The following is a 23,918-nucleotide window of genomic DNA, read 5'->3' on the forward strand; positions in this document are numbered from 1 at the left end:
ACAAATTAAAATCCTGAAGAGATTTTCAAGACCAACAATAGAAAATATATCAAGACCAAAACGTAAACAAATCAGTTTTCTGCTGATTTTCGTAATTAAGAGTAGGCATATTAGACGAAAATTTTGTAAAAGAGGACATTTTGCCTAACTGACTTTGAAGGGCTTCGTAGCCGTGCGGTTAGCGGCGTCAGTCGTTTAGGCGTATTGTGCTACGGAGTGTGGGTTCGATTCCCGCCCCAGTTGGAGAAAACTTTTCGTCAAACGAAAAATTCTTCACTGGTCCACTGGCCGTTCCGTGTGTCCGTTGTCTAATGTTAGTTATGATCAGTCTGTGCAGCCTATGGCTGAAGACGGTGTAAATTGTCTTGAACATAATTTTAACTAAAACTGTTTGGGAATTCTCGACTCTCTACAACTCGATGGATGATCCTGATTTTATTCCACAGCTGTCGGTGCACAGTAACCACCCGACACTTACTTTGTGGCTTGCGATCTTTCAAAATAGTTACTTCTTACTTTTTCAGTACGAGCCACACAATACTTATTGAAAAACCTAACACTTTTGCTATTTCTATTCCTGATAAAAACAGGTTTTTAAAATTTTTGAGCGCAATTATTTTCCTTCTCTCTTCTTCCATGTTGAATTTCTCAGAAGCGCGTTCGAACTAAGCTACAAAAAAAAATCATGTGATGTTATTATTGTTATAGAGAACACATGGACGGTTCAGCTTCTAAATTGGACGATTAGAGTCGTTGTAAGAACCAAACATATTTGTTCCAATTCTAAGTGGGCACCACCTTAGATTATCATCGTTTCTGCCACACAAAATACGAATGCAAAAATGGCAACTTTAGCGAAGAAAGCTCTCAGTTAATTACTGAGAAAGTGCTCATTGAACAATAAGCTGAGAAGCAGGCTCTGTTCCTGTGAGGACGTTAATTCCAAGAAGAAGATTTAAACATGATTAACGATATTAGAATGCCTCTCTATTCAAAATTAGTGCTTCCGGTAGTAACGCCTTACAAACGGCGTAACTTTAAATTTGATCGATTTTGTTATTCAAAGCCCATAGGTTGCAAGTCATTAGAGTCTAATGATTAGACAACCCGATAGTAAACTAAATTTTGATGGTCTTTTTTCCATTGATAATAACGGTAAACGAAAGACGGTTTAAATATCGCTGATTTACTTTAAATTTATGGACTTATTACTTCAAGTGAACGCAATTTCAAAACGGGACCTACGATATTTTTTTTTAAATTTTGTCCAGACATGCAGCTTCGTCATACAAAACGGTGAGCAATTAATCAAATTGTTATCGAAGTATACGCAAAACAAACAACACAATAAGCGCGCTCACAATTATTTGTCCTAATTCTTTGCCACTTGGGATACAATGGATCATTGAAGGTAGTTTTTGTCAGTGCTCGCTGCATCAAACACACAAGGCTACAGTGGCGCTATCTGTGCTCTCCATAGCGGCCGTTTTTGGTTATTTTAATGATCCATTATAAGATAAATTGGCCTGACAAATACAAGGGGCAACAATGCTGCAACCTTTTCTATTTCAAAAACAAATTCAAATTTATTTAACGGTTGTCTTTCGATAATGTGGCAATGTTTACCAGTACGGATTCTCAGCCTCGGCCGTCAGCTAGCGACTGACACACCTGACCCTCTTAAGATGTGTACACATCAAACGATCTCCCAAACCGGCAAAACGACCAACGCTTCTCACAATGGAACACTCTCTGGATGAACTTCGTTGGTGACTGTGACATGACAGCAGCAGCAGAAATGGCGCCTTTACGTCGATAAAGTAGAAGTAGTCAGTTGATACAGCAATAAAAATAGATACCAAACTCTGTACAGTTGGAACAGTAGTTGCAAGTGTGCTCGGCTCGTGTAGTGCCCATAGGGACGGAGGAGCCTGACAAATAAATAAATAAAAAAAAAAAATAGACAGATATAATTTCATAAGAAACTCTATCTGGTTATCAAACGCATGATCATTGGCTTTCATAAGACAATCTAGGAGTACGATTTTCTTAACAAATTTCATACGAAAATCTTATGAATTACAACAAAACATTCACGATTGAGATTCATAAGCGCGCGTATGACAATGACTAGTAACACTTGTGAAAAACAGTTGAATTCTTATCAAAAACCACATAAGAATTTCATACGAAATTCTTTTGGAATAAAGACATAAGAAGCATCTAATGGCACTCATAAGAAAAACTTGTGAACTTCCATCGACCATTGCGTTCATAATATAAATAGACCATTTCCAGGCATTGCAGAATTCGCTCTCATTTGAGAATGAAGCACGATCAAAGCAAGCAAAGAAAAACATCCGATCTGTTGCAATCCACGATCGTCTTTGTATCGCAAGGTGTAACATGTCTGATAAATGGAAGCAGCGAGCGAGAGCCCCAAAGAGAGAGCGATGATAAAATCCATTTTTCTCGCTTGTTTACCGTTGGGGATAGGTGTTTTTTTTTACTGGCACGATAAACAATCCACGAACTTCCAATAGCAATAGTGTTCCCCAGGCTTGGAGCATGTTTAGAGGGGTTTTATCATGCACTACTATCCCCCCAATCTGATCAAAGTTGTAGCAGTATACGATAAACAGTCTCTCATAATGTGCAGCATGTTATGATAGTTACAGAGAGCGATACGTGAGAGATTCTCTCAATTTTCTCAGGATTCAATCCCTGACCATTTCCGTCAGACCTTACCCCCAATTTTTATATTTTTCTTCGAAAGGCGATTATTTTTGATGATTATTGACGCTTTTAGATATTTTTTATATGCACTCTTGATCTTCTTACAATTTTTTGAAAATTTGGGAATTTGAGGTGAATTTTGTCGTGCGGCACAGTTGTTTCAACCCATAGAAAGTGGAGATTTTTCCAAAACTTATAACATCCCTGCATTGAATGTTTCTAGACGCAACAAATGTCTAATCCAGCAACAAAATAGAGGTAATAAATTATAGAGGAAGAATGTCGCTGGCGTCGCTGTCGGAACATCTCTTGCTGGTGGAGATAGGCGGGGCTATGAATGTCAACGCGGAAATGTATGCAGTTTGACAGTTATGTACCCGACATGTTTCTGAGCGAGAACAAAGGGAACTCCAGCGACATTCGTCTTCTATAGTTTTCTATCTCTATTAGTGGGGTCTATTTTGTAAATCGAGCCGATTCATGTGACTCATCTGTTGTCACTGTCGATCAAAGTAAGCATGCATATTTCAGATGTCACCCGTCGACTCCCATAATAACCCAGTCACATAAAGTGACAACTGTCGAAAAACTCGAGTGACAGGGCCGTGTCGAGTGAAATTTTTGGTCGACAGTGACTCCAGTCGAGTCATTTTGATCGACTCGACTTATAAAATAGACCCCAGTATCAACAAAATTGACTCGCTCGTTGGTTTGTTGCTTATCAACCTCACGTCAAACTTGTTCCACTCAAAGATGAGTACCGGGTGCACAAAATCGGCCTCTTCTCATGGAGCACGTCTCCTATACAAATAGGTTGTATTCATTATTGAGCAAGGGCTAACAAAATTTACAAAAATTAAAAAATAAATTACGCGCAGCGAAAGAACGCTCGAAATGCAGAATTTGCATCCACTTTTCTCTTGGTTAAAAAAAACAAGACAATGTTTAAGTTTTTTAGATTTTTGCTTTCAATTTAAATAGCTAAAGCTGAAGCAAATGAGGAAACAAATTTCGCATTTGCGGCCATCTTTAAGCATTTCGATGGAAAAAATCCCGGAAAACTTCCCATTTTACCAACGGTCAACTGTTTGCTTCCACGCGGAAGATGACTAACAGTTCCATTTACAGCGATCTGCATATAGTCAATGGCCAACACGTATATGTATGGAATGAGTGCGTATTGCACAGATTTTTCACTTATTCAGACATTTTTGCATTCGTTGCTTTATTTTGTGTAGATCGAACACATGCGATGCGTGAATTTAGTTTAGCGTGCTGCTTCTATGCCATCAAACAGTCGCACCGAAATCACAAGAACTCCACGAAAAATGGCCGTCGTTGTAGCTGGACAAATTCATCTTTGAAATCCTTCCTGACCACAACAAATGACCCATTCATCTCATGGCCTGAAGCTGCTATGGTGCACCGGATGATCCGCGATAGGTTCCTGCTCTCTTGTGGTTTTGTGGCCGGCGGCAAACTGGCAACGAAGATTTCACTGCGCGGAAGCGTATCATTTTTGTTTCCGGATATCCAAATAATATATTATTCGAACAGCTTTTACAACCTTAAGAGCGGAAATGTTCCGGATTTAAAATTGGGATCAAATAGCTTAAAAGACGATATGCTGCCATACAGTGAAATTTTTCGTTGTCAATTTTCCACTGGCCGCAAAACCAGGAGTGGGACACTTTTCGAAAATTATTTAGCTGGAGCACCACAGCAACTTCTCTCTTCCTGATGGTTTTTCCACTTGTTTGGGGTCTTGAAAATAAAACGGGGAAATATGTTATTAACATCAAGGTTCCGATGTTGGAACCTGTTATGATAGATATTTGAACAGCCAGCACCAGCACCAAGGTCGTCTCCGGGACGGATGTGGGAATTGCAGTCATCACAATTACCAAAAAAAGAACAAATAGGCATCCAAACCCGAAGATCGACAAAGTTGAGACCAATGTTCTGAATTTACTTAGGTGGCGCAAATCATTGATACATGCCACTATTTCTTTCTTTTATTTTCCGGCTGACGTCACTATTTGCTCTGCATAAGAATAGCGAAAGAAGAAAAGAGATGGCTAGTATCACGCATCAATGATCTGCCCCACCTGAGTAAATCTTAATCATTCACTCAGGCAAATGGACTATCGATAAACATAGGAACCCCTTATGAAAATTCGCCACAAGGAATCGGGTTGAAATTCATAAATTTGCCTAATGAAACCGAAATTTGAAAACAAAAATAGTTTTTGCGGCAACCTGGAATCGAACCAAGAATCTTGCGATCGATAGGCTCGTGCGTACACCCCGCGCCTATCGACGCCTTGAAGTGGAGTGATGCTAAAACGATACATAAAGAGTTCGTATTGCGATAATTGTTCCATCTTTCATAAGGCAAAATGTATGAATTTCGATAGTCCAGTTCGCTGCGTGTTGGAGTAAATCCAGAAGCTTGAGTGGAGACCGCAGAGGAACAGCTGATCAAAATTCACCACAACGTGGAGATAAAATCATAGGGGAAAAAGGGGCCTGATAAAAATCGGAGAGAAATAAAATGTAGAGGACCGTGGGTCGAACTTTCGTGCCGCCAGTTTTTCATTGTTTTTCAATAGTTATAGGCTTCAAACCATATGGGTTCCTTAGGGAAGTTTGTTCAGAAAGAAAGCTCATGAGCAAATAAAATTTTTTGACGGAAATGGTCTATTGGTATAATATTATAAGATACTCTTATGAAGGATTATAGACATCAATTCTCGAAAACTTATTCATACAGACTCAAGTCAAAAAAGTGTGCAAACTTACTTTATCGATCCTACGTGTTTCGCAGACGAAATTCTACACGTTTCGTTCTGAACCAACTCGATTTTTCATTTTTAGAACGTTTAATTTTCGGATTTACAAAACGACGAAAGTAAGATTTTCAACTTTCGCAACCTAACCACTACTTTCGCCGCCCCGCTGTATGGAGAGACAAAAAGACTTAACCACGAATCAAAACAAAACACTACTTGAGTCGATTTTACACTGGTGGAAAAACGTCGCAAGTAACTGAATAAAACGGCTTATCATTTTGTCATAAAATTCTTGTGGGAAATAATAGGAACTCCATAGTTTTTGAACGCGAGCTCATTGTATGCAAAATTTAGGCAATGTACACGGTGAAAAAATGTTAAAAAGATGATTCATTTTGAAACAGTTTTAGAAGACAGGTTGTGATTCTTCTGAATTAATTTTCTCTAAACCGTGTGGAAGTTACTTACGTCGATTTGAAAAAGTAATCGAGAATTATGGAATTCTTTAGGACCATTATGTATTTAGAGAAGCGCTCTTTGAATTTAGAAGATATTCATAAGATCTCCAATGATAACGACAAGAATTTCTTGTGAATATCGGACGTTTTGTGTTTCATAAGAATCTTATGAAAGAGAGAAAACCAGTCAAGAAATCAATTCACAAGCGTTCTCTTATGAAATTCGTACGCAATTTCTGGCTCAGTGTACAGTTAGGTTTCCTCTTAGACGTTAACACCGTCTTTTCTCCCATAACAATACCTCAGCAGTTTTAAATTGTGCATTGTGACAATAACAAATGAATTCAATACCATTAATCTACAATCAAAAACGATAAAGCTACGACGAACCTATAGTTTATGTTAGAAATTCGATATAAACATTCAAAATTGCGTCTATGAGAGGCTTCATCCCATTACCCCGAACGTTTTTACCCCGAACGCCACTACCCCGAATGGGTCATTACCCCGAACGCCACTACCCCGAATGAGCCATTACCCCGAATAGTATGAGATACAATGTAGTTTCTTGTTTTGCGGACAAAAAATGGTGACCATACTGTTATAAAAGATTGATCATTCATGTATGTGTCTCTAATGTAAGCTTAATGGTTTTCATTATATATTTTCAATTCTTTCATATGTGAGCTATTCTTTCGAAATATTCTGTTGGCAACTATTTTCTTTTTATTTTTTTTCAGGTACAGAACCTATTTCTTAGCTTAGTGAGCACTTACCCAATTCAAGGGTCCATTCACAATATTCATAAAACCAAAAATGGCCAGTTCCGACACCCACCCACTGTGGAAATTCAACAAATTTTGTATGAGCTGTAATATTTTGAAAACAACCCCCTTGATCGTTATGAAATTTGTGAATGGGCTTTTAATAAAACAAGCCTTTTATTTACTGAGATCAATCCTTGTCAATTTACCATTCTTGTACATGTGGGGCCAAGGGAGTCAAGGAAATGGTCAATGAAATAAATTTCCTCCGCACCAGAGGAATTCGAACCCAGAACATATAATCTTGCTGAACAGCTGCGTGCTCACCGGTGTTTGGAGTCATGGAGGTGTTCATAATTCAATTATGTTTTAAAACAGAGATTTCCCTTTCTTATGAATACAGATTGTAGCATAGAATCACGTTGTTAAAGTCATAGCTGTAAGCATTTACTAGAAATTTACCCTTCTTTCTTTAGAAGGCTGTTCTTTCAAGTTTTCGTTGGATAATCTAGTCTCTAATATTTTCGTATGGAACAGCTAAGTTTATGAAAAGCAGGATATCCTTGAGGCCCAAGTAAAAATGGTGCAATAGTCATATATGCAAGAGCAGTTTTCTCTTTTTAAATAGATAAATCGAAGAAAATAAAAACACACAGTTCTTTTATTTGCCAAATAAAACAGCTGTGTGTTTTTATTTTGTTCGATTTGTCCATTTAAAAGGAAAAAACTGCTTTTTCAGTTTTGACTTTTGCGTCATTTTTACTTGGGCCTTAAGGCATTCAAGTTAATCATGCCTTAATTTAATACAAGAAGATAAGAGAAAGGATATTCCAGAGAATTTCCTTGTCTTGAATCAAATACAACTAATTTTTGTGATTGTCTTATCGAAATTAGCTGAATGACCATCAAACCAACAAAAGTTTTTACTGTAGCAGGCCATCAGAGGCCACCGTTTTTCTAATATGTACAAGCATATGAGCGTTTCTATGTCACAGCGGAACATTTGTCTATCAGGTTGGTCTTTAAGCGGGTTCCATAGAACAACACTTGCAGCGATAATATCAGGGTGATCTTCAATTGCCACAAAATGTTTTGGAAGATTCCAATGCTAGTAGACTGACATCTAAGTTAATATTAGTGAAGGAAGTGGGTAGCAGGAGCAGCGTGCAAAAATAGACTTTACTACATCCTAATTATTATTATTATTATTATCTTTATTAGAGAGATTTTCAGCCCAGGGCTGGTTCATCTCCAACACATCCTAATTGTTTGCATATTATAACTATCCTTTTCATAATAAGTTCATCCTTCTTTTTAAAGTAGGCTGTTCTTCAGAACATTGCAGTGTGGCTTTGTAAATCTCACCAAAAATAGAGGACAAATCCAAATGAAACTTTGTAAGCAAAAATTATTTGCTGAAGCTAGCTCCATTTTTACCCTTCTTACAACCATAAGAAGGGTATAAAGATTGCTTGAAAAACCGACTTTTGATCCGAGGCCCGGAGGGCCAAGTCTCATATATCAATCGATAGAGCTCGACGAACTGAGCACATGTCCGTGTGTGTGTATGTGTGTGTGTGTGTTACAAAAAATGTCACTCAATTATCTCAGCCGTTTGTCAACCGATTTAAACACTTTCAGCTCTAAAAGCGGATCGGACATTTCGTTATAGAGTTATGATTCAAACAGTATCGTGAAGTACTAGAAAAAGCATATTCTAATATTTTCAACTGTCTGCATTTTGATCGATATCTCAGCCATTTTTGAACCGATTTAAGTTCTTTTATCGGCTAATGAAAGCTCTGACATTCAATCATAAGCCGGATTACTAGTTTCAGAGATATCATTGGAAGAATTTTCTAAAGTACTGGAAAAAAAATTTCTCTGAAATATTCAATTTTTTACATTTTGATCAATTTCTCAGCTATTTTTAATCCAATTTTTTCGTCGATTGAAAGCTCGGATATCATTCACAACCATATTGCAATCGAATTATAAATTACAGAGATAAAAATCATTATTTTCAAAAATCTCTAAAATTCCCCTTTTTTAATTTAAACTTGCACATAAATCTTAAAAAAAATCGCTAGCAAAATCATTTTAGGACATCAATTTTTCATTTTTCGATATTATTTTACAGGATGGCAACATGGGTTTATAGACCCTCTTAAAATATGATAATAAGCGTATGAAAACTAATAAAGTTCGATATCCGCCTTTTGACGTGCAGTTTCCTGGACTTTTTCGCAAACCATTAAACTATTAGGGCAGATAGAACATAGTCACAACATCCTAAAGTTTAGTTATACTGGTACAAGGTTCCAAATGAATGATGAATAATAATTATCTCATACCTGTATGGAAATGTAAGAAGGGTTCAGTCTCACCATCGGTGGATTAAGTCAGGTTTTATCTCATAATATTTGAAAAATACATTGTAAAGCTAAAATCGTTTAATACTCCGTACAGTTATCTCCCCACCTTCAAATCAAAATTAGTCTCAAAATGTTATGTATTCGGGGTAATGGCGTTCGGGGTAATGGCTTTCGGGGTAATGGCGTTCGTGGTAATGACATTCGGGGTAGTGGCGTTCGGGGTAGTGTCATAGAGTCCCATGAGAACATCTCAAATTATGATTACTTTGAAACAAGAAATTGTTTTCTATTTTTGTCAATATTAAAAATTTGACTATGCTTTTACATGTTAAAAATGCATCGTTAACAATTTGACGTCATTCTCACACTCAGCGACGTCATCGAACGCAAACAGGCCAACAGCCAGTCTGCGAATCACCTCGCCGTGCAGTATCTACGCTCTTCTCGGCCGTCTCTGTTCGCTCCACAGGGGTATCGCTGAACGTTCGGCTGATTCGGTCAGTCTCCATCCGGTAGTGCGTAAAGTGAGTTGCATACTGTGCCGTAGTGCGTTCTCTACCAGGGTTGTCCTTCTAATAAACTTTTTTTCCCAATCTGGGGGCATCCCAGTTCGAAGGCAATTTAGACTTAGCCCCTAGGGCATAAAGTAACTTGAACCTAGTGAGGGTTGTTACCCGAATCGTGACACAAGTTATTTCGATATTTTCGGTGGAAGTGTTCAGGTGAGTATTGTGAAAAAAGAGCTGATAAATTTGATGACGACTATCGTCTGGCACCGTGTGAAAAGACGCATTGATCTGTGTAGGGGCAAATGGTTAAGCTTGGGCAAGGTGAAAATTGTGAGGGCTGGGTCCCATTTGGGCAAGTTTTCCGAAAGTAAGAATGTGACACAAGTGTGGTGCAGCTGATTTTGATAAGATTTTGAAGCCTTTTTTAGAAATTGATGCAATTTGATTTGTTAACTTATTTTTCTTCACCTCCAAATCTTTCGTACATGACACAACTACAGTGTTGAGGCGTTTAGTAAGTAAGTAGCCAGCCGCTGGTGTTGATGGTGTTTGTGTGTCCGCAAGTGATGGTATTATTTATAAATAAATGGGAACAAGTATTGCGATCGTTTGGAAGGGATCGTACTCATACTACGGGGTACAGCTGGCCGCGGTCAAAATCTCATTCGCGAGTTTGGGTGAGTTGGTGTGATTGCGCGATATCTCCCAGATTATGCCCCGTTGTCGGAGAGAAAATGTACGCGCGAGCGGAGAGTATTGAAAAATGTAAACGTAAATAAAAAGTATAGCAAAATAGGACCTGTCTCATAACTTTGTATAGTGGAAATGATGAAAATTGGGTCTCGTGGGGACGTGGCTTCAGTGTGCAATTATGAAAAGGTTAGAATATCGACAGTGCAGGGTGGCACAAACGTTTCTCAATTATCTGATTTTCACCTTGAACTTAATGATCGAACCTTCATTGCCACTGCGCGTTTTATTCAGAAAATCTAGATAGAACGGTCTCACCTAAGATTCTAGTTGGGTGAAAAAGAAGAAAAAAAGCTAATCAGGTTCTAGCTCATCTCGCTGGGTGGTGTTTTTTTTTTGTGAAGGACGCAGGGGCAGCATGTGGGCGGGTATAGATTAGAAGTGGGAGGGATGGGTTGGAATGGATTCATCCAAAAGGAGGGGGAATTGCGATTCAGAGAAAACGTTTGGTTTGTAAGGATAGAAAGAACATGTAAATTTCAAGCCTGTTTGAGCTATTTTTAAGATAATACCAATACCGTTGCAAAGGCGACAGCCTAAATGCACCGGTGTGGGTGCAATTTTACACGGGGCTCCACCAATCCATTCAAAGCGTTTGCCAGTGTTGGTCAGTGGTAGATACTGTCTGATCGAATGTTACTACGTCAATACTCCGTATACGGATACTCTCGTGACTCCAACCATTCATGGTGTAGTTTTGAGATAGCTTTAGACCGAGTGCGATGTGTACGTTTTCCGTCCGTGGTTTCTGAAGGTGTGAGGTCAGGAAAAAATCTTCACTTTTTCCTCAATGCAGCCGAGATACGCAACAAAGCCGATAGGAAAAGTGGGAAATTCGCGACCATTTCGTCGAAATTCCACGCGAAAAGTGTCCAAAAGTACATTGTGCAGTGTATTCTGTGCTTATCGCACGTTTTGTGACTCAAGTGAATGCAGATTGATCCCGTTCTGCCCGGAAAGATTGAGTAAGTGAATGTGGCTTGTGAATTCCGTCGAATTTTTGTGCGTTTGATTGGGCACTGCAAAGTGACGGTGGCATCGATTTTCTTCAAAAACTTTTTATCGGAGCTGCGTTTTTCGGGAGCGACTGCAGAAAATCGCGATATTCTGCCCATTTCGCGAATGGTGGTGTGTCATGTGAATACAGGTTCATACATGGTTTAGATCCAGAAAAGCGAGTCCCCTCTCTTTTCAAGCCTTAATTTGAGGTAAAAGCCGTGTCTGGCAGTGACGGGGAGGTCAAAGAAGAGCGCTCGCTGAGTGAAAAAAAAAATCGGTGGAAAAAACCTTTCAGTTATGCTTTGATTGGGTGGGGCGTCATCATTTCAATAGTAATTTTACTTGTTTATTTTCGGAGGTTGGTTGGTTGGCAAAGTCGTTTCGGGGATTGAATTTGGAGCGGAGAAAATGGAATGCATTTCCGGTTCTCTGGGTTCCGTGTGTCTGCTTCATAGCTTCATACATCAGCAGGTATCGAGCTTCTTTCGATCGTTCGAATGTTGGCGTTGGTTGGCTAGCTTGTAGGTAATGATCCATCGATCGAAGCTAAGTCGAAAGTGTTGCGTGTGCAATTAGTCTTACAGAACTCCACTATCGAGTCATTAAATCAATATGATCATTCTTGGGTGTACATTTGAATGCTATCATCAGCAAGCCGCGAAAAACGTAAAACCACGATAGATGGCGGCATTGCGTGAATGCGATAGGAAAGAATGTGGTCAGTCAGGCAGCCGTAATGATTCGTGTAGGAGGCCTTTCTTAGCTTTGCGGTGATGTGAGCGGATATAAAGCAAGACCATACTGAAAGTGTTATTCTAATTTGCTGTTCATGTTGGTATTTCGAAGGGCATTGAAGTATACGCAATACAATATGTAAACTTTTTCAACAAAATTTAATGTTGGTGCTCATACAACGATAAACTTAGAATCTGGTACTATCCCAGAGAAAAAAGTTATTGTGTATGAAAATTTGAGATTTTTTGATACTACCTGGGAAGGAGTCATACACAAATTACGCTCCAAGAGGGAGTCCATGGGAAGTTTGACTAGTTTTACAAAATGTGTAGACGCCTTCATACAAAAAACGTGACAAGCCCCTTCCTTTGATCGAGAATTACAAAAAATAACTTGACATAAATTGTGTATCATCTCAAAGAAGTCAGAATTCTTAAATAAAGATCAAAAGCATTGAAATAATTTATTTTGCTGTATTGAAACGACGTAACAGTTATCGATTTTCAGTCATGATTCGTCATCCTCCTTAACAAATGTAAAATTCATTATTGGATCCGTATAGCTATAGCACTAAATGACACTCAACAAGACTGCAGGTCTTTGAATCCCGCTCCTGTCGAGGACCTTCAAGGGTTGGACATTTTCTGGGATTTCCAGGGCATATAAGATTGTTGTGCTTGCCATAAAATAAACAAATGCAAAAATTATTGAAATTGGAGGACAATTTCACTACAGCACACTAAAGAAAAATTCATGAAAGTTTGTGAAAATCATCTTTTAGACTTTTAATAACTCTATAATATCTATTTGTCCAAAAATCTTTCAACATTGAAAACGTTTTTAAATCACAGTATTTTGAGTTTCCTTAGGTTTTTTTTTATAATGTACTTGATACAGTCCTAAAAATTTGAACATTCATATAACAAAACAATAAAATTGCAAATGTGTAATTAGTTCTGTATTACTTAATATATGATTTCCAAAAGCAAGTAGCTGGAGAATTTACAAAATCCTTCTAACAGTTAGTGCTGTTAGAATGTAACTGCAATGGTCTTGCTAATATTTTTTAACAATTGGCAATTTATAGCATAAAAAGGAAATTATGTTCTGAAGTTATCAAACTATTTTGAGTGTTCGATCGGCGAAAAAAAAATGTGTATTTGAAAACTATTCTAATATTCATAGTTTGAAAAGAAAAAAAGATATATTTTAGAAGTCAAATTAAATATTAAAACTTTCATTTAACCCGTATAGGCCTGAGTGATAGCAAAAATACTGAAACCCTCACCGCTCAGATAATTCTTAACGGATTCAAATGATTTTTTGTCAGTTCACTGGCCCACATATCTAGTTTCTAGAAGTGGCCAGAAGAACTCGTAAATATTCCTGTTGCCGGAGTTATTCCGGTGGGTCACTGGGTCAAGTCGGGTAAAAAATAACTGTTTTTTTTTTTTGGGACATTCCAAGTTACCTTTATTTATTTGCAATGACAATCATTTTTATTTGCATAAATCATTAAGATCTGATCTTCAACATTATAAATAAAGAGTATTGCATCGTTTAAAATATACCGTAAGTTTGAGGCGTCCCGGGACCCGGAAATGGTCATTTGTAGGATTAATCAAAAGCAAAACTCATAGTTATCCCATTCAATCGTTTCTCATTACGTTTACACCAGAGGCGCGTCCACGTTCGTAACCATGGGTAGGACAAACGTTGGCAAATAAAAATTAAAGCTAAGGAAAATTTAAACCCTATGGAATCCTAGACCGAAAATTTAAAGTTACTATATTTGAGGGGCTCAAACGCAAAGGGGTGTAAGTGACATTTTCGGCGGTTTTGAGTTGAAGAAATTCTACTTTTTCCAAGCATTTTAGCGGAATTTTCAGGTGATTTTTCCATTCAACAGAAGAAATAACATAATTCTTAGAAAACTGGCATGTTTTTGACAATCATACAATTTTAATAGTATGTAATTGCTAAAAAAGCAACAGAACAAACATTTCAAGATCTAAGGCCTTTTACTATTTGATTACTTGATGCTATATCTCTAGACATTTCATCTGAAATTTATTCAGATATCACTCCGGAAATTTCTTATGAAATTTGAAAAATTGTCTCAGGGAATTTCTCCAATTATTTTGCCTAAAGAATTCATCCTGGATTTACTCAAGGATAACCACAGAAATGTAATTTCTCCAAAGATTGTTCCAGGAATCATCAGAATTGCTCAAAAAAATCATTGTGAAATTTTTCAAGAAAGTTCGTACTCCTCTAAGATTTTATCCAGTGATTAATCCATTGATTTCCCTGGGACATACTGCAAGATATCCGGTCAAAACATCTTCTAAAATTCAGTAAATAATTTCTCCAGAAATGCCGCATAAAATTTAAGAATTTCCTATGAAAGAGTCTTTGACAATTTATATTAGATTTCAACTAGAGATTTAGATAAAAATACTTTTAGCAGATTGTGCTACTTTTCCCCGAATGTCGTTTCCCCGAATGTCGTTTCCCCGAATGTCAGTTCCCCGAATGACCCGTTTCCCCGAATGCCATTTCCCCGAATGACCCGTTTCCCCGAAAAGTGGAGCAGTTCAAATAGGTGGAATAGTTTTCAGTAGCAAGGTGGTGAATAGAAAGAACGATAAGCAATCAAAAGAAGGAGGTATTTGGTCATTTTAGGGGCTATACACATGTTGCCAAAAATGCTGAGGACGGTAAAACTCGTAAGAACCGCCAACAAAATAAAGAAGGGTGCATATTAGATGACCAGTACGTTCACCACCCTGAAATGTATAAATATATGACAATTATGAGTTCCAAAAACTTTTCGGGGAAGTGGGTTATTCGGGGAAACGGGATATTCGGGGAACTGGCGTTCGGGGAAACGACATTCGGGGAAAAGTAGCACAACCCTTTTAGCAATTGCTCCTCTAAGTTTTCGGCAAAAAATCCTCCTGTAATATTTGAGATTTTCTCATGTAAGTGTTGAAAGTCTTTAGGCAAATACCAACTAATTTTTCTGAAAAATGATTCCATGGAGCACTTCTAAAGAAAATCCTGAAGCAATCTCATATGAAACTAGTGGAAGTTTTCAAGTCACTCTTAAATAACAATGATTTCGGGAATAACGTCTTGACTATTGAGGAAGTTTAAGCAGATTTCCTAGATAATTTGATAAGATAATCTAAAAAAAAAACAATCAAATCCCGGGATAGTATTTCGCACGGTTTTCTAAAGGCTCTATTCAAAACAGAAAATTATTTGACTGAATCTCTATAGAAGTTTGTGTATGAATGCTCAGAGAAATTATTGGAAAAATTGTTGTTGTATTAGCTTTTGCGATAACTTCAATTAACTCTTAAAGATTTCATGGGAATTTTTGAGAAAATTTAAAAAAATGTTTGAAAAGAGTGCTTCATGAAGCCCAAGCAGGACAGTTCGTTTTTGCGTCGTCCGATAGAATTAGCTCACGGTTTCGCGCGTGTTTTCGTCGCTGGAGATTTTTTTTTCTGTTTTGGAGCGTCTTGCTGGGTAGTGCTTCGTGAAGCCCAAGTAGGACAGTTTTTACATTCAGAAATGGAATAGTGAAAAATGAAAAATGAAAAAGTGATTTGTTTGATTTGTGTCCTCAGTACTGTTGGTTTTTGACTGCCCTAAGTTCACCGAACCATCCGGAAGTGACAGGCAGCACATAAATTTAGAGAATCAATCCGGTGAGTTTGTTCCAGTATGATACTTTTTCGTTTGTGAGCCTTCCGGATCGTTTTTGTCCGCGTCGTGGAACTTCTGATCGTTTCTTGAACGGAAAATGTTATTTTCGGAGTTTGATAATTATGTTCAGATTGCGCATTCTGTCCGGGCGAGTGTTACCCAACTAACAATCGGTTGTGGATGCTTTTTAACCGTTCGATGACCCTGGAGGGATCGATTCTGCTTTTCGTATAATTTTGAGCAGAAAAACCGACTGTGTTATCCTAGGGTGTTTAGTTCGAACGCGCTTCCTTTCGTTTTTCGATTATCTAAAAATACAGTACCACCCAGTACAGTTTTTCAATGGGCACAGTACAGTTTTTCAATAGGCGTGATTTTTTTTTTACGCGTATCGTTATTTTATACAATCCGATGACCCTGGAGGGATCGGTTTTGCTTTTTACTGGTTATTGAGCAAAAATATTACTGCACAATCGACAAGCATTTCGCGAAATACTATTTATACTATAAATAAGCTATTGTTTTCTGTTTTGATTGCCGGCATTCAAAAGATTAATTTGAAAACACTTAAACAACAAATATTTATGGTCTATCGCCAGCTTTCTAGGCGAATCCTGACAATATACATTCCCCACCCCCAACTCCGTAGCACTTATGAGGGTGTCGCTGAGTCGGTGGCCTCTCATTAAGTAAGTGCTACATCAACATTTCCTTCCCCTATCCCAAGTTACGGTAAAGATGGGCGTGGCCGGGAATAGCGATATTCATGCTTTTAGTATTCTTGTTTATGATTTGAACAAGGTATACTCCCCTGCCTTGTTCTTGAAAGTAGTCAGGATGAGATTATTAAAAAGAAACATGAATGCTGCTAGTATCCAATCTACGAAGTATACCGTAACTACGAAAATACTGCAGGATAAAATGCTGGCAAAATTCCTAGAAATAAAATAGATTTTTTTCGAAAAGCCAACTAGGAAGCCCCTTAAGGAATTTTGGATTTCTGAGAGGAATCGTGGATGAATTATCAATGGAATCTACATGATCAGGCAGAGGAATTCTTGCAGGGTTGCTTGAAAGACCCCTCAGCTATTTTTTTTCAAAATCTCTGAAATAAATTTTCAAGGAACTCCCTAGGTAAAATTCTGTAGAAATCTTAGGAAGATCTTCTAGAGTAACAACTAGAGAATTCAGTTAAAGGATGGTGGAAATTGTAGGTTAGTTTTGGAAAACAAAATCAAGGTATACCTGAGGGAATTACTGGAGGTAGTAGCTTTAGAGTTCTGATGGATATCCTGAAGTAAATTCAGGAGAAATTCTTCTAAGCATCATTTGAAAAACCTGTCAGAGAGAATTGGTAGAGAAATCTCTAGAAAAAAAAACCCTGAACAAAATTTTAATAATTCCTGAAGCTTTTCCTTATGGAATCTTGAAAAGCCTGTTGGATCCGTTATAGTTTCTGGAAGTTTCTCTGGAGCCTGTGGAACTTTGCATCAGGTTTCAATGCAAGCAGAATTAGGAAAAAGAGACTTTAGAGATCATTTTGGTTAAAACTTGGACTTGAGAGACTTCCTATTAAAAAAGAGAATTAAAATTGGGGCCAAGTCTCTAAAAAGCAACCTACTATCAGCCCTGTCTTTAGGATCATTTAATGGATCAACTTGTGTTATCATTCTTATTAAAATATATGAATGTCTTTTATATTTAAATCTTTTTTAAATCAATTTTACTAAGCAAACCGCTTGTTTTACAACCTACTTAATATCCTAGATAACAAATTGATGAACAGCCAAAATTATTTTAAATTGTGTAGTATATCTTTTTTTACGCTAATAGAAAAAGTTTACAAAAGAAACTGAAGATACTTGAAAAATATTTTATCGCTAGATACTCTTTCAAATACTTCACTGAAACAACTTCAACCATACTGCAAAAAAAAACTTTAAGAAAATCGTCATAATCTGTTCTAAATATTATTGAGATACCTATATTTAAATCCGTTACTTCATCCAATGATTCTTGAAGAGATTACTATGAAAGTTTAAGAAACTTCTCAAGAATTACTTCCAGAAACGCTCATGGCAATTTGTCCTAGAATATTTGAAGAGTTAGCTATAGATATTTTTAAGTATCTCATTGATACATTCAGAAATGCAATAGAAAATTGCTCCGCTTGTGTTTCTTATTGTTAAAGAAGTTTCTTGTATGTATAATGAACAGATAATAAATAGTTTAATTTATTTTTCAAGCTTTCCGCATATCTTATACTTTTGCTTTTTGTTGAAACATGGGTAGGACAATCCTTCGACTGTCCTACCCATGTGTTTTTGTGCGTAGTACATGTCCTACCTGTCCTACCCACTTCCCGCGCCACTGGTTTACACTGATGCAATTTTCTTAAAATTCCGTCATGTAGTAGCCACATTATAACCGATTACGGAAATTATCTGTGACTTGAAATTTGCCTACCTCCAGAGACACAAACGCACAGTCCCCTTCTCACCCGACCTGACCCAGTGATCCACCCGAATAACTCGGACCACAGGAATATGTCCGCGTTCCTTTGTCCACTTATAGAATCTAGATATGTGTGCCAGTACACTGACAAAAAAAATCATTTGAAACCATTAAAAATTCGCTGAGCGGTGAGGGTTTTAGAATTTTGGCTTTCACTCAGGCCTAAACGGGTTAAAAATATGAAGTCGCGGAGCCATGATATCATCCAATTTTAAACATCCGGGAAAAATCCTGAAATTGGAAAACTGATTTGGAATGCGCACCAAGGTGGTTCAAAACTCGTTTTTGCTCCACGCCGCTCATTCGATTCTTAATCAAGTTCTGAGTGTCCTCCCAAAATGAGCTCATTTGGATGAAACCTGAGACTGCACAAGTACTTCAAAGTTTGTTTGGGAATTGCTATGGGAAAACAAGCAATTCATTCAATCGGCCATAGTGTTTGCCCATGTGCTCTTGAGAGTTAGAGCTACTCTGATGCTCTTAGATATATTCGTAAGCTACAAATTTGCTGGAGATCGTATCCAAACGACTCAGTGATTAGTTATGATTTATATCCAAATTGAAATTTATTTTCTGGAAAATGGAAATTTATCTTCTGGTCCGGCAACATTGCTGCATCTGACGCAAAAGATTTTCAATTCATTCAAAAAATCAATAACTAATCACTGAGACGTTTAATTAAAAAAATATCAAGAGCACATGGGCAAACACTATAGTCGTTTGAATGAGTTCTCGCGAAACATTACTAAAAGACCTATGTATAAATGAGAGGCTCTCTTTGTTTACTTTCTCTTTGATCAATAACTGAGTCACATTAACCTCTTCTGTTGTGTTTTTTGTATGAAACGCTAGTCATGGAAACTGCCTTTCGATCTGTAGTGAAAAACTTCCCAAAAGCTTTAGTATTGCACTGTTATAATCGAAAGAGAGCGAGAGAGGAGAGAATCTCTCATTTGTACATAGGTCCTTTAGTAATGTTTCGCGAGAATTTCTTGCTTTTCCTATAGTAATTCACATACAGTGAAACCTCCATGAGTCGATATTGAAGGGACCATCGACTCATGGAAATATCGAGTCATGGAACAGCAATCCTTTGGAAAGCTGTTTGAAGGGACCATCATAGTAACCATGAAATTTTGCTTCCAGTATGGTTCCATGAGTCGATATCGAGTCATGGAACATCGACTCATGGAGGGATCACTGTACAAAGTGCTTGTGCAGTCTCAGTTTCCATTCAAATATGCTCAAATTTTGAGAGGACACTCAGAATTTTATTTAGAATCAAATAAGTGATGTGGAGCAAAAGCGATATTTGATCCACCCTAACCAACCCTCGTCAGAGAGGAGATGGCAAAGAATCATCTGAATGTATTCATTGGTGGATAGATTACTTCGGGTGTCCCCAAAAGTTCCTTCAAGATCCGCGAAGCTCACACCAAGAAATTGTCCAATGCTAGGTCGGGTATCCACAGAGCATCACATCTGCTAGCTGCTTTGAAAATTTCAAGAAACTGCTGAGTGAGTCTAACGGTCGTTTTGTTAAAAAAAATAGTCGGGAAATCTTTAAAAACATTGTCAGTTATCCGTCAAGAAACTTCAAAATAATAGAATCGTTTACGATAGATATCAGTCGAGAATCTCATGAATAATACTGTTGATAGACTCGAAAAACTTCTGCTAATGTTAGGGTGGAAGCAGTGAAGAATTCAGAGTTTCTTTTCAAAATAAACGTTTCCGCCTGACTTAGAACTTTCACCATCAGAGTACAAGTCTTGTATCTAAAATCGACACCAACTCAGATCTGTTACAGCTTAACAAAAATAACTTTTTACGTTTCTCAAGGATCAAATCGTGTCTCAAGTTCATTGAAAGTTTCTGAGTTTAATGCCGTTTTCAGAAATGTTCCAGCACGTCACAATTTTATGCTACAGGTCGCCCATAGTTGTACAACACACTTAAAACACTGGTTTCATTGATGGTTACATTACATTTAAACTACAGTTAACTCTCCCTTACTCGATATTCCGTATCTCGATATCGAGTTAGAGAACCAAAGTAAAAGTTAGTTTTCATGGCTATCTCGATGGCCCCTTGAATCGCAATAGTTATGTGTTCTGTAACTCGATACCTGCCTAACTCGACGGTCCCTTCAATATCAAGCAGGCAGAACAGGACTTCAATTTCCATTTAAGATTAATTTTGGTTCCAATTGCACGATTAAATTTAGATTAAATCGACTTTTTCAACGTGCTTGGAGTCTCCATACAAACTTCTTCGTTTTTCTTTCAAAAAAATAATTTCTAAGCATCGAAAGTATTGTGATATGTTAATCGAAAAATCGTAACACCACTGTGCTGGAGTCATTTCGCATTTGGGTTTGAAAAAACGAAGATTACTGTTTTGAAGAGCCGTGACATTTTTTTGTTTTGAACGGTCATGGTTTGCTTTGGATTTTGATGGTCGTGTAGAAAAATGTGAATGTCGAGGTGGTAAATGTTTGCGGCTCGGCAGCACATTTCCCATCCCTGCTTGACATTACGCTGGACGAGATAAAATATGGATTGCCAATATAGACATTGTAGTGGTTTAAGTAAGCTGTAAGCTTGTAAGCTGATCCCAATGGATACTTCTATAATGTGAATTTGAACAATGTGGACCATCATGGATATTCAAGAAATCGAAATAAGCTTAATGTGTTCAGTAGTAGCGAACAATGTAGAAAGAGTAACATTAGGCTGGTCCAGATAAACGTTTTAACGTTTCAACTTAAATCATCGTACCTTAGATTAGGTCGATTTGCAATGTATCGTTGACCTACATCGACACTACTCTGACCGGAACAGACATAAAATTACGTTTAAAACCTGATTTTAAAGCAGGTAGTTATTAGGATCAATCAAAACAAAAATGGTTTCAAATGTGTCACGAGCCGGCTAGAAATAGATGTTAACACACTTTGATCGCTTAGATTGCAAAAGTAGCCAACAGACATGTTCATTGAGCATTAAAAATTCAAAAGAAAATCTTCACTTGCAATTTAGATTAAGCTAATTTAACTCATTATTGTGCTAATACTTAACACTTCCACAGTCCAACGATTTTCACCGTCATCTATCGCTTATCTTCAAGACACAGGTATCGAACTCGGTTGTTGATTTCCTTGTTCTTTATCTAGCGTCAGAGACCCCACTCCGTTAATCTTCGCTCTAAGTGCACCATATGATTCGAACTAACCACGATTCGGCTGCTAGTACTTCACAAACCTGAATCACGCGCGAACTTTGCATGTTGTCTCTACTACTCCTTGCATACTTTCGACGACGGAATCTATAAGATACGTAATGCGATGTTACTTTCAAAGCAGCCACTGCTGGCAAATTAACCTCAAATTTTGAAAAGCCAATAAGAAAAAAAAATATTAATTTGTCAAGACTCATACTCATGTTGATCCAGAAGCGTAGGTAACCAATCGACCGTACACCAACACTTGGGCGCCCAACGCAGCACACGGCGATGGAACGACTACACTGAAACAAAACGGTCCCGAGAAACGTGTGTATATGTTGGCATTGGCGGAGCGCGCGCGAGACTACTGCTGGAAAGACCTTTGCCGTAATATGGCATTATTATCTGCAAAGCTTCATCTCTACAAGCACCAAGCAAACCGATGATGCTGGAGACGCATATCGAAACATATATAATTATGTGCATATCGCACGTTTCACCTTAAACCACTATCACATCGAGCACCACCTCAGACCGTCTGTACCGAGAGTTTACCATCATTTCCCTCCTCTGGCCTGAGTAATGCCAATGTTATGTTTTGTATTACGAGAGGAGCCGCAAAAATAGTGCTGTTTCTCCGTCGTTTTCGGTGGCTATGGTGTCGTGCAAGGATCGCTAAGACAACTACGCTCCGTTGTTGGTACGGTTATTAATACACAAGTACAGTTTTCTTTTGCTCTCTGTGTATATATTTTATAATAACTTACATAAAAAGGGGGCCCCCTCAACACCAAGCTAGTTTCACTTCGCGACTGAACTTGTTTTCTTTCATTTTTTTCCCTCACTTCATACGGCGAGTTTTCGATGACTCGAAGTCATCACCGCGCGCGTAGACGACTGTGTTGACTTGTTGTTTCCCATATCGGGAGTTTTCAGTTCTTATATGCGGCGATATTCGCTGCCACACGAATTTGGATTTTTGGAAGTTATTTCGATTGCAGTGCTTAGTAAGAGAGACCCGGAGCGGGTTGATCCGACGGCAGACGCTCAAATCGCCGACCGGTGGCAGGCACGTACGCATCATCTTGCGTGGCCGGACGCGCGAAGTTAGTACGAACTTTTACATACAATCACCATAACTAGACTCTGGATAGTGGGACGAAGTGCTGATGATAATTTAAACTGATTTTTACAAATATGGCTGTGAAATATGGTTTTATGGAAAAGTTTGAACAATTTATACTGTTCTATAAAACAAATTCGTTGATATATGATAGTATGATTCCATTTTAGTGTTCAGAATCTAAAATTTTGCACTCCTGATATTTAGATATTCTGATGGGGTTGATGAAAATCTCTTAGAAATTTTGTGTATCTTTTCACGGAAATCCTTTTGAAATTGCAAGATCTCCAATCCTTCAAAACCTCGACAGTAGCATCAGGCTCATATAAATCTTCGAATCCCCTTCGTAACCTCGGTATCCTTCATCACAGTTTGTCGTTGTTCCTTTGGACTCATGAGAAAATCCGCAGAAGAATTTCTTGGAAATGCTAAGCATTCCTTCCGAATCCCTAAAAACAATTCTTTCTGAATCCTCCACATGTCTTCGGAATCCCGAAAATATCTTCAAAATCTTTCAAGAATCTCCTTTCGTGACTTAGAAGTTTAGGAAAGAATCACTTCTGAATGTCGAACATTGATCGGGATTCTGGATTTCGAAATCAATTTTAAAACATAATCCCTGCAGAACCCCGATAATTAAATCTTTGGAATGGGCATTCTCCATTGAGTAATGCAACTTTTGAGAATTGCAAAAATATTTCTCAAGACATGATGGAAATTTGAACTCCATTCAAATAAAAAAAAAAAAAAATAAATCAATGTATTGGCCTATCATAATGGCACAGATTTGACTTTACACGTAATAAATGTAGGGGAAATCGGGGTAAAACCGACACCCTAAGCTTATTGATAAAATTTGTATACTTCCGCTTGTTAAACAAATCTAAAATTATTGTAGAATTATAAATTGACTAATAATCTATCAAACCTTGAGATCGCTAGATGATATATTAAGGTTTTATAGTGATTTAAATCGAATTGATATTTCATCATATTCAGGTACAATAATTCAGAGTGCGGGTAAGATCGACACCCTGTTGGGGTAAAACCGACACATGCACTTTGAGTAGAATTTATACATTGTAAACATCACCATCACATGGCATATTGAAAAGCTTTCTTTTAACATGGCTTTTGAATTTTATGACCCCTTCTCAAGAGGGTTATACACAAATTACGTAAATTATTGAGTAGAGGATAAAGATCCACTAAATATATGTG

The 23,918-nt window shown here is 37.7% G+C and overlaps 1 protein-coding gene across 7 annotated transcripts in view; it reads left to right on the top strand.

The window, feature by feature from the left end:
* The window catches only part of LOC5564524 (paired amphipathic helix protein Sin3a), a 70,229-nt gene that overhangs the window by 7,523 nt on the left and 38,788 nt on the right, over positions 1–23,918 (top strand). For 4 of the 7 annotated variants that reach the window (XR_002501035.1, XM_021848242.1, XM_021848247.1 and 1 more), the window contains exon 1: positions 9,614–9,847. The exons of 1 other annotated variant lie outside the window; for it this stretch is intronic. The gene's annotated coding sequence lies outside the window, so the exon portion shown is untranslated. 2 more of the 7 variants (XM_021848244.1, XM_021848245.1) reach the window with 2 other exon arrangements.

Source organism: Aedes aegypti, chromosome 2, assembly GCF_002204515.2.
Source record: "Aedes aegypti strain LVP_AGWG chromosome 2, AaegL5.0 Primary Assembly, whole genome shotgun sequence".
Lineage (NCBI taxonomy): Eukaryota > Metazoa > Arthropoda > Insecta > Diptera > Culicidae > Aedes > Aedes aegypti.